The sequence below is a fragment of the Arachis hypogaea genome, chromosome 5 (genome assembly GCF_003086295.3).
Source record: "Arachis hypogaea cultivar Tifrunner chromosome 5, arahy.Tifrunner.gnm2.J5K5, whole genome shotgun sequence".
Taxonomy (NCBI): domain Eukaryota; kingdom Viridiplantae; phylum Streptophyta; class Magnoliopsida; order Fabales; family Fabaceae; genus Arachis; species Arachis hypogaea.
Genome location: NC_092040.1, coordinates 3,149,603 through 3,162,794, shown reverse-complemented (window position 1 = coordinate 3,162,794; position 13,192 = coordinate 3,149,603). Strand labels below are relative to the sequence as shown.

The 13,192-nt window shown below is 30.7% G+C and overlaps 1 long non-coding RNA gene across 3 annotated transcripts; it reads right to left on the bottom strand.

Moving 5' to 3' along the window:
- Positions 1 to 10,163: 10,163 nt before the first annotated feature.
- On the bottom strand, positions 10,164 to 12,296 carry LOC112800210 (uncharacterized). Of its 3 annotated transcripts, none has more exons than XR_011881744.1 (4): positions 11,824 to 12,296; positions 11,326 to 11,388; positions 10,720 to 10,796; positions 10,164 to 10,623 (listed from the first exon to the last, which is right to left on the bottom strand). It is a non-coding gene; the product is annotated as an uncharacterized lncRNA (long non-coding RNA). The 3 variants fall into 3 exon arrangements; XR_003201351.2 differs by having other exon boundaries at positions 11,479 to 12,097; XR_003201352.3 differs by having other exon boundaries at positions 11,795 to 12,075.
- Between the last annotated feature and the right edge of the window lie 896 nt (positions 12,297 to 13,192).

The following is a 13,192-nucleotide window of genomic DNA, read 5'->3' as shown; positions in this document are numbered from 1 at the left end:
AGGAGTTAGCTCGGATATGCATTAAAGAGATTGTAAGGTTGCACGGCGTACCATATACCATTATATCCGACAGGGATTCTCGGTTCACATCAAGGTTATGGGGAGCCTTTTAGCGAGCATTTGGGACACAGTTGAGGTTAAGTACTGGATACCACCCCCAAACAGATAATCAGTCAGAGAGAACTATCCAGACCTTGGAAGATATGATAAGAGCTTGTGTTTTGGATTAGCCGGCGAGTTGGGATCAATATATGCCACTAGCAGAGTTTGCTTATAATAATAGCTACCATGCGAGTATCAGAATATCTCCGTATGAAGCTCTGTAAGGTAGGAAATGTCACTCTTTGCTATGTTGGTATGAAACTGGAGAAAGAAGCTTGTTAGGGCTTGAAATGATAGTTGAGACCACTGAGCAGATAAAGAAGATCCGAACCCGAATGCTTGTAGCTCAAAGCCTTCAGAAGAGCTATGCTGATCAAAGGCGGAAGCCTTTGGAGTTTGAGGAAGGAGAACATGTGCTTCTAAAAGTTACTCCAACCACCGAAGTGGGAAGAGCCATTAAGACGAAGAAACTGAATCCCCGTTACATTGGACCGTTTGAGATCCTGAAAAGAATTGGACCAGTGGCTTATAGGATCACTTTACCGCCAAATCTTTTGAACTTGCACGACGTGTTTTACGTGTCACAGCTTCGAAAATACACTCCTGATACAAGTCACGTTCTGGAGCCAGAATCAGTTCAAGTAAGGGAAGATCTGACACTACCGGTAACTCTGGTTAGGATTGATGACACCAGCATCAAACGTTTACGCGGGAAGGAGGTCTCTTTAGTGAAAGTAGCTTGGAATTGGGCTGGTATTGAAGAGCATACTTGGGAGCTCGAGTCAGATATGCGGAAGGACTACCCATACATCTTTTCAGGTAACTAAATATGAATTTTGAGGGCAAAATTCTTTGTTAGGTGGGTAGGATGTAAACTCCGCTAAATTAGTAAATAATTAGTCAATAAATTAAATTTTAATAAAGGAAATGAAAAATGTTAATATTATATTAAATTAGGATATAGCTCATTAAAACAAGAATTTTGACACTAATTTCAAAGAATTTGGCCCGATATTAGGCCAAACGGACCGAACCGATCGAACCGGGCACAAACCGGACCCATGGCCCCAACCAACCCATCAATTAAATGAGCTCAAACTCATCTTCTTCCCCATTCAGCAAAAAGGGGCACTGAAACAGCCAAGGGGAAGAGGAGAATCCCAAACCCTTTATCCTCGTTCAAACCTCCATATCTCCTCACTCCGAGCTCCGATCGCTGTACCGTTTGTGACTACGCGTTCACCGCGCCGAGCTCTACGAATCTGCTGGAACAATTTCATAGGTAGGCCATAATCTCACCTCAGTTTCTCTACCCCCTTTTGATTTTCGAAAACTGTGAGCCTCTATGTTGAAATTTTGTTGATTTTGGTATTTTAGGTTGGATGTAGATTGCGGAGCTTATTGGGCTTGGGTTGTTTTGTCCATAGGTGCGGTAAGGATCACTAACCCTAGTCAATTTCTTGATTTAGTATGTTAGATATTGAATTTGGGTGTATATGTGTTATATATATATATATATATATATATATATATATATATATATATATATATATATATATATATATATATATATATTAGGTTTGTGTATATGTAATTGGAGCTTGAATTGTGGATATTGGAATCTTGGTGGAGTTTGGGAGGACTTGTCTTGAAGATTTTGAACCTTGAGGGTTGCTTTGGGTGCCTTGGTGGTGTCTCGGGGTATACGCAGAAATCGTCCAATGTATGGTTTATGTTTCGCGTATTTAATATATAATGTCGTGTGAAAACTTAGGCTAGAGAACCATATAATAGGTTGAAATGATTGTGTAGGTTGGATGCTTAGCATTAATGATGTTGATTGATGATATTAGTTATGTATGTGTTGGTAATCATAATCCTTTGGTGTGTGGATTTTGTTGGAAAAATTGATGATATTGATTGTACATGCGTGTATGGTAAAATGTTAATGATTATGTTGATGGAGGTAAGAAAACTTAGGGTGTGGATTGGTAAGAAAGTTGAAGTTTGATGGGTCGTGATTTGGTAAGTGGATAGTATAGTTGTTTGGAGATGTCTATGATATGTATTGTGTTGAATATATGTATAGGAAGTGGATATTGAACTTGATTTTGATGAAAGTGAGGTTTGTGACCTTTTGAGAAACTTGGTTTTTGGTTGATCTTCGGCGAGTCATAATTTGGCTTCCGGACCCCCAAATGATTTCAAACTTATTTTATACGGAAATTGGGTTCGTGAAGTTTACACCGTTCGAACAACGGAAGAAAAATTATTTAAAACAGAAGAGTTATGCATGTCAGAAGTTTGGGATTGAAAATTGAAAATTCTGCAGCTTTTTCAACTTAGCAGAATTTTTGGAAAAACATACGCTTACGCATACGCGTGACCGAGGATTTGCATACGCTTTAGTCGCTCGCGACGCAACCAAACCTTGTGGGCTGGGATCCACGCGTACGCGTGACCCACCCGTACGCGTGGCCCCTGTTCTAGCAAAAATAAATTTCGTGTTTTTAAATCAAATTTTAAATTTCTAAACCTCTATTTTCATCCTTTTAGCATCAAACCGTAGTATGAGCTCTAGTAATAAGATGGAGATAAGAATATGAGATATCTTGGGGGTGAAGTAAAGTAGGAAAAGTGGTGAAGTAAATATGGAAATGGATATAATTGAAGTATATATGATATTATTGCATGTATGATATGATTTTAAAAAGATTACCATGATTATGAATATTGTTTGGCTTATATACTCAATTGATTTGAGATACGAGTTTTTCTGAAAAAAGTACCGTGACTTGCCACCACGTGTACCAGGTTGAGACTTGATACTCTGTTGACCCTACGACGTAAGTGTGACTGGGCACTTATAAATCCCTAGGAATGTTGACCCCTATTAAGCAATTTTATATATTTGAGAAAAGCTATGCATAGACTATTGGGGATGCGCGTTGGGGGACAGTCAAAGGGTTTCGAACTTGTCGAGTTGGCTTGATAACCGACAGATGAGTCTCATCAGCCATAGGACAGGCATACATCATGTGCATTTTGTTTGTTTCTTTGCTATACTTATTTGGGAATGCCTAATTGAATATATTGTGTTAATTATGATAACTGCTACTTGCAATACTTGTCTCCTACATGTACTTACAATTGTCTGTTTGTCTGTCTTTTCAAACTCTCTAGAGATGGAGGAACGGAGGAATGGTGGACAGGTTGAGTGTTAAGATAAAGTTTAAGTTGGGTTTAGAATTCCTTAGATACCTACCCTCTTTTATGATTTCTGTTTAGTAATTTAAACTTTATAATTTGAGTGTCGGCATTCTAAGATTGCCTCTGGCATTTCCATGACTTTATATATTATGTGCGTGATACCTTTACCATGTTGAGAACCTCTGGTTCTCACCCCATAATGTGTTGTTATTTTCAGATGCAGGTCGAGAGACTTCTCGGTAGGCATCTGGACTTCTGAAGCGGAGCGGTTTCTGAGTTCCTTTTGCCGTATAGTTTTTGTATATATACTTAGCTTTCTCTCCGAATAACTTGTTTATTTTGTTCCTCTTAAAGATTTAAAGAGAGTTAGGGTTTCATTTATATATTTTGGGTTTGTGGGATATGTATGTATGTAAATATTCTCTGGCCGGCCATGGCTTTGCAGGCTGAGTCAGGAGCTAGTTATTTTGTATCCTTGACTCTCTATTCTCACTTTCTATTTACTTGTACTTATGAACCTTAGTTTTCTTCGCACATAAGTAATCTCGTTTTTTGAGCGTTGCGCTTTTTATTTTGCGAATTTTGTTTCACTTGTTCTTCAAGCCTCCTAATTTATTATATTCTTTCTACTATTATACGCATATATTTTATTTTACTCGAAGCAAGGCTCTGATACCACTTTGTCACGGATAGCAACTGAAGCTTTAGGGTTCATTTTGCTTAGTGCACTTGAATTAGCTTAGTGTGAAAGGCGAAGGTTGAGTTACGGAGCCCTTTTTCTTTGAGGCGCTAGAGAAGTTCTATTTTATAGCTAGACAAGACAACAGGGGAAAAGGAAGGTAGGTAAGATTCTCACCATACCATATCTGTTTTACAGCTTAAAAATAAAGTTTTGTGTGGTAGAATATTACAAAAATGTGTACTAATACATGCCAACAAAATATTATCCATATCAGCTTATAATTTTGAAAGGGGATTTTTTTCTCCTTTTTAATTCTAAGGGTATTTTTCTATTTTATAAGTAGTAAAAATAATTTAAGAATGATTCATTATATAACATGTTTTGCTTTCGTTAGTGACCAACAACTTAATTTAACCAATTTGATATAGTCTAATAGTTAGTTTATTATATTAAAAATTTTTAAATTCTTTAATTTTAAGATCATCTATATTAAATTATTAAAAAAAGAGTTAAAAATATAAAAGTGTATCTAAATTTGTGATCATCATCTTAATTTATTGTTTGTGATTCTAATGTGTGATTCTTTAATATTTCTCAACCAAAATTTATCAAATCCTTATTTTAGAATGAATAGTAATTTTTTGATATAACTCATAATCCTAATATTCGATTCTTTAATTTTCTTCAACCAAATTCTGTTAAATCCTTATTTTAGACCAAATATTATTTTTTTGATAAAACAAGGATTGCATAGTAATTTTGGTGTATTGGAAAACTAAAATCCTAGAGCAATATTTATATTAGGCTATTGGTTTCCATTAAGACAATTGGAACTCATCTCAATTCCTATTTATGGCCCACCTATTATAAAAAGTAACTCCACATCAACTTTTGCATTATAAATAGTAAATAGAAATTCAAAGCGTTCTTCTCTTCTCTATTAGGAGAAACTAACTTTAATCCTGGTGTGGTCCCACTTAACTAATTAATTAAAGTTATTAAAATTAATATAGTTACTATTTTTTCAATAATATTATTTAAATTTAAAAATTTAAAAATAATTTAGTATTAAAAGACATTAATATTCAAGAAAAAAATTTATAACAACTAATTTTACAACAGTTACTTTCATAAACAATAATGACATAATAATATTGACTAATTTTAAAAGTTATATCACAAACGAATAAAACATACTACACCACAACGGCTAGTTTTATAATGTGGTTAGTATTTTAAATTTTATAAATAAAAATAAGCAACTCAACAAAAAAATATTTTGTAATGTAAAAATATTAATTTATTTTTATGTAAATAAAAAGAATTAATTATAATTTAATATAATAATATATATAATATTTAATAATAATTTAATATAATTATTTATATTAATTATGATTTAAATAATTAATATAAATTATTAATTAATAAAAATATAATTATTTAATGTATTTAATTATGATTAGTTATTTAAATAATAATTAATTATAAATATGATTTAATTATTCAATTAATTATAATTTAATATAATTATTTATTTTGAAGATAACTTGCCATATGGATATACAAGGTTCTTCTAAAGAAGAACTCTCTCTTCTCAAAATGGTGTGGGGACTTTACTCTCCTCTTCAATGCATGAATCCCGCTTTCCTTCTGACTAAGGCTGAAAGTGAGTTGAGTTGAGGCGAATTAGACAAACTCAAGTTTGGCTCACAAAAGTTGAGCTTGGTTCACGACTCGACTCATTAACAATCAAGCTTATTTCTTAAGTTCAAGTTCGGTTCATCGAAAGCTCACGAGTTGGCTTAAATAATAGAAACATAATCTATAATTCTATATCAATAAATTATAACTTATATATTTTAAAAAATATTAGAAAATCAATTTTATATATTGTTTATAAATCAATAAATTATAAATTTTTTATTTATGTTCTACATCAAAATTATATATAAAAAATAAATATAAAATTTTAAATAATTAAGATCATTAATATATATAAATATATATCACTATTTCATATATATATATATATAATCGAGCCAACTAACGAACTAATGAGCTGGACTTATCCAAACTCAAGCTCGACTTATTTAATTTATGAGCTTAATTCCAGGCTCAAATTTGGCTCACCAGCTCACGAATTTAACTTATCAAGCTATTAACGAGTCGAGCTCGAGCTGACTTGACTCACTTCCAGTCTAGCCTCTGACACTATAATAAATTGGCTTCAAATTTTCTCCTTGGAGATGTTCTCAATCCTAAAGGCCCAAGTAAAATAGAATATTTAGTTTTATTTTCATTTAAATTCAATCAAAAATATTAATGATTTATTCTATTTAGGATTTATAACAATAAATGAGATCATCTATATAAATTATATAATATAAAATAATTAATGTAATTATAAACATACCGATATGATAAAAATATGAATAAATTAAAATACGACATATGGATTATTTTTTTCTATGTCAGTAATTAATTATTTTTTCAATATATATCAAATCAATATTTTTATTAAAATACCTTATATTTTTAAAAAAATTATTAAATTTTATAAAAAGATTTAAATATTTTTTTTATGTTGAACAAAAGTCACCCTTTTGAATTAATCAAAATTTAAATTTTAACTAATTTTAATCTATAATTTCAAATTTCAAATAATTTAAAAAATAAAATAAAAAGGCATTTAATTATTTATCCACACTAAAAAATTACTTTAATCTTATTGATACTTCTCCATAAATCCATAGATTGATAGGTAAGTTTATTACTTTTTGGGTGAGAAATGTATGGATGCTTTTGTAAGCAAAATTTTGGTATTTTGATAAGTGAAATTTAATGATAAAAAAATAATTTTTTGCTAAAGTGTATTTTTATAAAAAGTAATTTATTTTTTTTAAAATAGATAAATTTTATATTAGTTAACACAAAAAATTTAAAATTGAATAAAAAAGAGTTTTTTTTTTAAAGTTATAAAAGAGAAGAATGTACATCTGTAGAAAAGTATATGGAACCAAAAGGGGACCAACAAGAAAAAAAAAAAAAACAAAACCATATTAATCTTAATTAATTCAATTTTAGGAAATTTTCAATATTTATTATTAATTGCCATGCTAAATGAAATCACCCCTTGACTAATATGTTTCAAAAATCCAAAAACCACTCCTCGAATCACGGAGCGCAAAATCAAGCCCGATTCAAACTTCTTCTTCCCTTTGGTCAAGCCTGACTCAAACTTCTTCTTCCATTTGGTGGCGCAATGCATGGTTCTCTCTAGATATCATTGTCGGCGCCGACCTCTTCCATCGGACCATCCAAGCGCTGCTCCATTTTCAAGTGAAGTATACGCTCCCGATTATTCATCCTATCGCGGCGGCTACGGGTGTATGGTTCGGTATTGGTTACATCAGCGACACCAACCTCATCCAGTCAAACAATCAAAGACAAGGCTACGTTGCAATACTTCCGGAAGAGAGCATCTTCCATAGCGTTTTCACTCCCTGAAAGAGGATCGATTAGTACATTGATCAATCTAACACAAGGCAATAAACAATTCAGTGTGGGTGAATTAGACATTCAAGAGTAAAAAGGGTGGAAGGTATGTTGCATAAGCTTCTCCTTGGTTGTTAAAATTTTTGTAATAATAGGTTGAACACATGATAAATTTAATTAAATTGTCCAAAATAAAAGAGAATAAGAAAGACACGTTTATATATATTAATATTCTTAATTATTTAAAATTTTATAGTTATTTTTTATATATAATTTTTATGTAAGACATAAATAAAAAATTTATAATTGATAGATATATAATATATAAAATTGATCTTTTTAAATATTTTTTAATATATATAAATTATAATTTATTGATATAGAATTATAGATTATATTCCTATTATTTGAGCCAGTTCGTGAGCTCAAGTCAACTCGTGAGCTTTCGATGAGCCACGCTTGAGTTTAAAAAATAGACTCGATTGTTAATGAGTCGAGCTGTGAGTCAAACTCAATTTTCATGAGATAAACTTGAGCTTGGTCTAACTCAGACTCAATTCGACTCAATTCCAACCCAGTTACACATATGCATATTAGTTACACACTTTCTTTTACATAAAAAATAATACCAAAATTTCTTAATTTTAATATAAAAATTATTAATTTTGATATGGAAAATTTTTCAAAATTTTTAATTTGATTCCGTTCTTTTTATTTTTTTTTTGTTTCTTCTTATTTTTTTTCTTTTTTCTTAGTACATAATTTGTGTTTTTATTATAAAAAACGACAAACTAAAAAAGAAAATAAAAAAATTGTATAATTTTTTTTTTCTTTTTTCTTATTCTTTGTGTGATATTTTTTGTCTTTTTTTTTATTTTTATTCTTTTTAGAAGATAAAACAAAAAGAATTATTAGAATGTGAAACAAAAAGAATTATAGTACGAAGGAGGAGATGGAAGAAGAAAAGGAGAAATTATTGAAAAAAAAACTTAAAATAAAAAATAGCACTGAAATTTTTAAATCGCAATATATGAATTTCTTAACTTTGACAATAAAATTTTTTTAACTATGATACATAAAATAGAATGATGATTTTTTTTTATTTCTTATTATTCTTCTTCTTTCTTCGTGTAGCATTTTTGTGTTTCTATTTATAAATTTATGTGTTTTTCATTCAATTTTGTTTGTGTTTATTGTAAAAAAGAATAAACTAAAAAATAAAAAAGTGCATAATTTATTCTTTTTATTTACTTTTTTGTTTGATTTTTTCTCTTTATTTTATTTTTATTATTTTTAGAGGATGAAATAATAAGAATAATGAGTATAAAATAAGAAAAATTACAAAAATAGAAAGAAGAAGGATAATAAGGAGGAGGAGGAATAGTAGTAATATTAGTTTAGGAAAAACATAACATAAAAAACAGCAATAAAATTTTTTAACTACCAATGTAACATGTTTTGTTTGTGTTAGAAATTAACAATTATTAAATTTATACATAACAAACTTAATTTGGTCTAGTGGTTAGTTCATTATATGTTTATATAAGTGTTAGAAAGTTTGAATTTTTTGTTGTACATCCAACAACAAATTAACTAACAATAAATCCTTTCAATCCGCGACGAATTAGTTCTTGCAATGGATACCGTGAAAAAAATTAAATATAAATATATAATGTGTTAGATGATCGTTTCTATGAATTTGAATATTTGAATCCACGACTACTTATTAAATTTTGTATGATATACACTTGTCTCGTGTATTTACTAGAGCTTGAGCCTTACAATATGCAAATAATTAGTTGAATCATACAAGCCTTTAAGTTAAGAGGAAGTATAGGGAGCTAATGGAGTATTTGTACAATGTGTACAATGAGAGTTTAAGAATATTCGATTCAGTAGGATATCAAATGTTTATTATACCTGGTAACCGGATGGTTATTCTGGATAGTATGAGTGTATTGTGTTTGAGAAATTAGTAATATTGGATTTGGATCCTCTAAAGTTTGAATTATTGCTTTAGAGGGTAAAGTGTGATCTTCTACCCTTGAATGGTTTCTCTTTCATATTTACTCTTGGCCCCACCTATAAAATAAATGGTGAGAGATCACACTTTACTCTCTAAAGTGAAATTCAAACTTTAGAGGATCTAAATCCAGTAATATTTTATTCTGGAGGTTTATTTTTAACTCATATTGGATCAAATAAATAGCACATTGTACACATTGTACAAATACTTCATTGGCCTCTAGCGGGATTCTAAGTTAATGGTGAAAATTCAGGTACAATTAATTTTATGTGAAATTAATAGATGAGAGTCATTAAATACGTGATAGATTTGATTAAATTATCATCTAACAACTCTCAACTATCAATTTTACATGAAGTTAACTAAATCTAAATTTTCGCCATAATTAATATCACTTTGCTTAAAATATTATGAGCAATTCTTAAGAGAAAATATATTTAAGAAAAAAAATATATGTACATGATACGTGTAAAGTGTAAGAGTAAGACATTGTATTAACTTCTAGGTTCAAATTATTCTATGAAAGGAGAATTTTGATTACACCAAGTTTCTTTTTCATTTAATAAGAAAAAATTAAATGAGTTGATATAATATCATATATACTTTATTTATAAAATTAAAAAAATAAAGTTGAAAGCACACAAGTATTGAACTTTTTCTTTTTAATATTGTATTAGTATGGGTAAAATCCTTTATGATGAACCAAACTGTGTTAAATACTATGGCCATCTACAAAATGTCACTGACGTTTTGTATTTCTTCAATTAAAATAATATTTTTTTAACAAAACGTCAACGACGTTTTGTGTTTTAGTCAAGGTTTTAAAAACCGGACCGGTCATCAAACCGTTTTAATGACTGGTTCACTGGTTTACTAGTCCAACCGGTCTAACCGGTGGTTCAACCGGAAAATCATTTTAGAATATAATAATAAATAAATTATAAACAATACATAAAATATCTGTTCCTATATTTTGCATTGTTCTGTTCTTGTATGATATGTGCCTTTTTCTTGGCTTGTGGATCATTGCCACTGTGTGTGAGATGATTGTTGTCATCAGAATTGTTACAAGAACCATGATTGAAAATACTTCATCGCCCAATACCTACATACATACATAATGAATTGAATCAATAATATGCATGATGGGTATACGTGAATTAATTTATAAAAAGTTAAAACATGCATCATATAAATATACCTTTTGTTCCCAGCCAATGTTGAGCACTATAATTTCAATGAAGCCTTTTGTATTCATAAGCAGACCAAGAATTACACCTTCCATGACAGGTATTTGTTAGAAGAACATTGTCACTGACTATCGTTAGCAGCATTATTCGAAATAGGAGGATTGACGGGCAAATTATTATTCACAGATGCACAGATGCATTATTATCAGCAATTGCTTCTTGATTAATATTATTATCCATAACTAAAATTAATAAGCAGATACTAAATTAAAAACAGCAGCACAATGAAAAATCAATTTCTTCATCAACAAAACCATATCTAAAATTTACCTACAGCATTCAGCATCAAACAAACCAAAAGTCCAAAACAGAGTAATAAAAAAAGCTTCACCCAAAACATTTCAGCAAAACCAGCATTCAGCATTTTAAAAACCCACAAAATCAGCGACTACAAAACACTAAAATCTGCCTACAGCATTAAGCATTTAGCACATTATGAAACATTCCAAAAGAATGCTATTACAGTAATTGCAGTTATGCATTTTCTCATAATCATTTCCACAAATTCGTATTGTATCCACATGCAAAAAATTAACATGGAAACATAAACCACTTACCTCTATCATCAGAATTTAAATCCCCAGTAGCATTTCCATTGTTCGCATACTCTTCTTGTGCCACTGTTTATAGGGACAGAAAAATGGCAAAATTAAATAAATAATGAATAAATAGCAAAATCGCATCAAACTGAAAAATAAATGAATAAACACCTGAACAAAAAAATCTGAACAAAAAAATTTGGAGCCATCAGCAACTAGTAAACCAGAGTAACAAACTAACAGAGCCATCAGTAAACTAACAGAGCAATCGAGCCATTGAGAAATTAGAAAACAGTCACACTAAAATAGAGTAACAAACTAATAGAGGGAACGAGTCATCAGTAAAGAAGAAGAAGACCAAAGAACAAGACCAAAAACTGAAAACAGTCACACTAAAAATGGAACAAAAATTGAACAAGAAGACAGAAGAAGACCAAAGAACAACAATTTCAGAACTTCAAAGTTCAAACCAAGAAGAAGATCGAACAATCAGTTAAGATGAAGACGATAAGCCACTAATCTGGGTTCCATGCCGGGAAGCATGCGAAGATGAAGACAACATGCTGCGCTACTAGATTCCGGACACGGGGGAGAGGAAGAAGCAGCGGCGCTGACGACCTGGGGACGGTGGCGGCGCTGTGGACCTGGGAACGGCGGCGGCGATGAAGGGCTAGGGTTTCCCTTGGCTTGAGAGTTCTCCAGGATTAGGACGATTCACGAATGATTGGGGAAGAAGGGGGTTGGCTCACGAAGACTTGGGCCTGCTTCAGTTTTTTTTTTTTCAAATAACAAATGGCATCGTTTTATTCGAACCAGCCGGTTATCGATCCGGTCTAACCGACCGATTTTCGGCCAGTTCCAAATTATAAGAAAGTCCAGAGAGCCCGCTATTAAAGAATTTACACTTTCGAATTTCGTATTTTTTCGAGTATGTAAATAAATCGCAAATATGGTCCAAGTAATAAAGGCCCAAGTTTCCTTGGGATCCCAATTCCAATATAATCCCCATGCACAGTTTACAAACGATTTTTTTTCTAGCGGTTATTGACAGCAGACCGAACCGTTTTTAGTGTCGTCCCCGGTTGAACCAGTTTGACCGGCCGGTCTGATCCGATTTTCAGAACCTTGATTTTAATAATTAAAATAATATTTTTTATTACAAAACATCAGTAACGTTTTGTTCTTTCATAATTAAAATTTTTTTTATTACAAAACATCATTGACGTTTTGTGCTATCACCACAACCATGTAGAACACTAAAATGATCAAATATTTTAGTATTTCAGATTCAAATTATTCATATATAAAAATTTTAGCCCACAAGTATTAAGCATTCTTCCCTTCTAGTTTTCTCTCTAACTCAAGAATAACGTTGGTTTCTCTTGAGAAAGGTGAGAGAGAATAGAAAGATAAAAGTAGTTAAGTTATAGATGAATGTCATGTCAAGAAGTATCATTTTCTAAGACCATCTCCAGTAGGAAACTCATCCCAGTTTCTGTTTATGGCTCACCTGTCATAAAAAGTAACTCCACATCAGCTTTTGCGTCATAAACAGTAAATAGGAACTCAAAGAATCTCTCTCTTCTACATTAGAAGGAACAAACTTTAGTCCCTGTTGTGGTCCCACTTAATTAATTAATTAAAATACTTGTAATTAATGTAATTAATTTTTTTAATAATGTAATTTAAATATTTAAATTTAAAAATAATTCACTATTAAAAGATATTAATATTAAATAAATTCATATATAACAATAATACACAATAGATAATTCGGGGTTACATTAATTTGTAAAATTACTTAATACAAAGAAAACATAATTAAACTCTATAGTTGACGACAAGCATTGTGAAATTACCATAAGCGTTCAATCAAGTCCTCCTT